Below are 5000 nucleotides of genomic sequence, written 5' to 3'. Positions count from 1 at the left end.
TCGCTCTCTCTCCCTCTCTCTCTCCTCGCTCTCTCTCTTCTCGCTCTCTCTCTTCTCGCTCTCGCTCTCTCTCTCTCACACACACACATTTTATTTCCTAAACCTCTCTCACTTTTAAATTCTCCTCTTTCATTCTTAAAACTCTCTCTTTTATTTTTATCCCCCCCCTCTCTTTATTCCTTAAGCCTCTCTCTCCTTTATTCCCACCTGTCCCACTCCCTCCCTCGTGGACGCGCCTTTCGATCGTTTTACTTGTTGTTTTTTTCTGTTTTTCGATCTTTAGGGCGCAATGGAGTATTTTATTGTAATTATTTTCGTTTTGTTTGCTCTGTCTCTGTTCATGTGTGCCTGCCTGCCTGCCTGCTTCTCTCTCTCTCTCTCTCTCTCTCTCTCTCTCTCTCTCTCTCTCTCTCTCTCTCTCTCTCTCTCTCTCTCTCTCTCTCTCTGTCTCTCCCTCTCTCACTCGCTTCCTCGCTTCCCCCTTGTCTCTCCGTTAGCCAACACCTGCGCTTTTCGCTTTCGATTCCTTTTCTAGAAAAGACAGATCACGGAAAAAAAAAAAAAAAACAGCAACAGTCTTCTACAAAAAAAAAAAAAAAAAAAAAGAATAATCCAATCTCTTCGAAAAACAGAAAAGAGCAAGGCATATTTTGTAAACAAACCTGGAGGATAAAAATAAACCGCCTGCAAAATCCAAAATAACTTTTGGGGGTTTTGATTCATTTATTCAGTTCACAGCTGTAGGTTTTCTTTCTATTGAGAAATTTTCGGTATTTTGCTATGGGGAAACACAGAATGAAGGATAAATAGGAACAGTCATGAAAGAGGCAATAAACGACTGGAAATTAGGGTAATATGATTTTTTTCTTGTTTTTTGTTTCAGCTTTTGTTTAAACCTTTTTTCGTTGTTTATTTAACGTTTGTGAACTCCATCCTTTATGCTCACGATTTGCAACTAGGCATACTGTTTTTTATTTTGCTTTCACATCTATCCATTTTGTTCTTTTCTTTACTGATCTCCCTCTCCCTCTCCCTCTTCCTCTTCCTCTTCCTCTTCCCCTTCCTCTTCATCTCCCTCTCTTTTCCTTTTCCCTTTCGCTCTCTCTCTCTCCCTCTTTTCACCTATCCACCCCTTCCTCCTTCCCTCCCTCCCTGTCTATCTTCTCTCTCCCTCTCTTACCCAACCCTCTTAAACACTTCACCATCAATATGGGAGCTCGCACTTTTCCCCAAAAACAATTTTCCGAGAACGGTCCACTGTTTTACGCGATCACTTTACACAGTTCTCGGTTTAGTATTCAAGAGGAAAACAAGAAGTTGGTCCAGTAATGAAATATTCCGAGCTGAAGTTAGTGGCGCGGCCAAGAGTGAACCTTTCTCTCTCCCCCAACACCTTCGGTTAACGTAAAGCTCCTGACACCTGCTGACACCATCAACTCCATCGCGGCTGCCACCCACCTCCGTCGCCGCTGCTGATGGTTGGGGCGAGTATTAATGCCATTTTGATTTCCTTAATTACCCGTCCGTTTATCTCTTTCTCTCTCTCTCTCGCTCTCTTTCTCTCCTCTTCCCCTCCCTCTATTTTCTTCTTCCGTTTCTATGACGAGTGTGTGTATGTGCCTGTGTGTGTATCAATGTAGTTTGTATGACGTACATTGAATTATCTTTCGTTTCCTATTTCTGTCGCAGTCAGCACCCCCCCCACTTCCGCTTCCGCTTACCCCACCCGCCAGCGCCCACGACCGCCACCGAAGTCACCATTCTTCCCTTCCATTTCACCGTCGTCTCTGCCTTTGGAGCCACAAGAACCCGCATTAGGCCTAAGTGATAATTTCGGTCACATGATATTTACTGCGTGCTAGCGTTACTGCCGCAGAGAGAGAAAAACAGAATTAGGCTTATGCAATAACCCCGGTCACGTGATATTAAGCTGCCTTCTATGGTTGTTCTGATTGTCTTAGGAATTGTCGAGGATTTTCTGTGGTCCCCGTTGGGCTAATGGCGTGTGGGAGGTGTGAGACGTGGATCTAAAAAAATGTTGATCTTTATTTTTTTATATTTACGGAGAAAAAGAAAAGAAATGTGTGTGTGTTTACTGTATATGTGCGCTTGCGTGTGCGTGCGTGTGCGTGTGAGTATGCGTCCAACCCCCCGCAAGTAATAAAAAATAAAATTTGCATTTATCTCCCTCTTGGCCTTTCCCTTCCCTCCCTTTCCTGTCCTACCCCTCTTCCTTATTTTCGGTCATATATCCAATCCAATCTCTAGCCCACTCAGCATCTTTTCCCAGTTCCTATTGTTTTTCGTCCTCAAGTCCCAGATAACAAGTTTACGAACGAATCCACTCCTGTGAGTTACTGTGAATTTCTAATCGCATTTATTAGATTCAGACACAGATTCATACATTCAGCTCAATACTTTTCGCCCAATCACACTTTTTATCCCACTTCTTCCTGTAGCACGAGCTCCAATACTGCTGTATTACTTGTACTACGCTTCTTCCCATCACAGTTTTTACCCCGCGTTCAAGAGCGCTCCTTCTACAGTATCTCCAAGAACATAGTTCTACCACATTCTCGCCACACGCTTTCTGAGCCACTGCTTTCACTTCTACCATGGCATTACTTCTACAGATCTGGTCATTCTCGTATTTTTTTGACACCTAAAGGTCCACCACAGAATGAACTGCCATACAACACCAATCCCTCAACCCCACCGCCTCTACCACAGCCACACCACTACCATAATCACCTCGTACACCGCTACCACTATTACCACAAAACTAGGCCCTTCAGCAGCACATCGTTTGGTTGTTTTCGTGCAAAGTCGTTATTGTTATCCTTCAGCCATTTGGAACTTATATTTTATATCTACGATAAGGATAATCTATTTGGACTTTTTGTTTCTTTGTTTGAAAAAAAAATCCTGGTGACTTCGAAATGTCTTTGTCTATTCTGTTTCCATTAATTTTATCCGTTTACAAATTTTACTGTCTTGATGCTTTGTTAATGGCGTCGAACGAGTCTTAGCGATTTTCATCAACGGAGATATATAAACGGAGCAGTGACACGTAATATGGTGATAAATCGTGGTACAGTGAGCGTGATAGTGACACGAGACGAAGGACGGGCGAAGGGACAGACATCCTGGTCACTGCCTCGTAAACACAACGTCGGGAATAATCCTCGTCGTTGTGATGTCGTTTCGAACAGTTGGGGAGCGAGGAAAAATAAGTTAATTGCTTTCCCGTTTCTCATTTCAAAACACGCCTTTGCTCTCTGTCTTATTGTTTTTCTGTCTGTCTCTGTCTGTCTCTATTGATTTATCTATCTTTCCTTCTCCTACCGCGAACCAACTCGAACCCATGAATTAATGGCATTACTATTATCTTCATAAAGATAATGACAAAAATCAAGTGATGATGATGATGATGATGATGATGATGATGATGATGATGATAACAGTAATATTAATAGCAACAACAACAACAACAACGAGGACAATAATGATAATGGAAATAATATATAGTAATAATAATAACAATAATAATAATAATGAAATAATAACAATGATAATAATAACAACAACAAAACTCAACATAAACAATAAGTAATAAAATAAAGTAGTAAAAACAATTATAATAATGATAATGATAAAGATCATGGTAATAATGATGAGGATAATAATAATAATAACAATAATCATTATAATAATGATAATATTAATAATAATAATAATAACAATGACAGCAAAGATAATAATAACAACAAAACCTAACATTAATAAAAACAGCAACAGCAAAGTGTGACTTCTTTGGTGCCATCCCTGGCTGCCCGCGGTCGATACCTGCGTGTGTGTATGTGTGTGTGTGTAGTGGAGGTAATTAGACACAGTCATCCTGTGCCCCGGCCTTTACGACCCCCTCCCCACCCCTCTCCATTCTTCAACCTCTTCCCCCTCTTCTCTACCCCCTCCTCTTTTCTCCCCCCTATCCCCCCTCTTCTCTACCCCCTCCTCTTTTCTCCCCCCTATCGCTAACCGCTCTCCTTGCTTGCTTTACCTTGGCGTCCCTCTCGTCCTCCTTCGCTTGTCTCCCGTCTATTGTCTTCTGCTGGGACCTCCGATATTATTATTCAGTTGTTTCTCGTTTTTTTTTTTTTTCTCTCTCTCTCTCCCTCTATTCCCTTTCTACATTAAAGCCGATAGTCTATCCCGTACAAAACAATAGTTTCCCTTATCCTGTTCTACTATATCCTTTATCCTATGCCAAGTTACCAGTAATTATACGCTATGCTATGGCTTTATACCCTCATAATCTATATCCCGTCCTTCCATGTCATCAAACGTGTTATATACCGCCGCCCAGTGGCCCTACCTCCATTTACGCATTCAAAGTGGCCTGAAATGGAAGCGAGGTGGAACGCTAAAAAGTGGAAGGGTGGAGAGGTGGATGGTGGAGAGCACGAGGAGAGGTGGCAGGAGTATAAGGGAAGTTCAGAGAAGGTGAAGAAAGAAAAGTGAAAAGAGAAAAGGTAGAGGACTAAAAATATAGAATAAGAATAGGTGAGAAGTGCAGGGATGAAAGAGAAAAGTTGGAACTTAGAAGGTGGACTAGGAAAGGGTTAGAAAGGAATACAACAAATCGAATATCAATGCATTAACATAATCATTTGCATAGCCGAACATCAAAGGAATGAAACCTAACGTAATATGAACGTTATTTTATGATAAAAATGCCAATATTTCTTAAATCAGATACAATACATTAAGGGTGCGGGGAGAAACACGAAGAGGGAACAATGGCGTGTGAAGGGTGAAGGCTGGAAGGCGAAAAAGTAGAAGACGAGCAGGTGGAAGGTGGAAGGTGGAGGGAGGAGGGCGGGCGTGTGACGTGGATGAGGGAGCTAATATTACAGCTCCGCCTCACTCATAATGATGATGGCTCTCAGTCACGTCAACGCCACCCCCCCCCCCCATCCCCTTCCCATCCCTACGTCCCC

This window comes from Penaeus chinensis, chromosome 9 (genome assembly GCF_019202785.1).
Source record: "Penaeus chinensis breed Huanghai No. 1 chromosome 9, ASM1920278v2, whole genome shotgun sequence".
NCBI classification, from domain to species: Eukaryota; Metazoa; Arthropoda; class Malacostraca; order Decapoda; family Penaeidae; genus Penaeus; species Penaeus chinensis.
Note: the sequence above shows the minus strand (reverse complement) of the source record.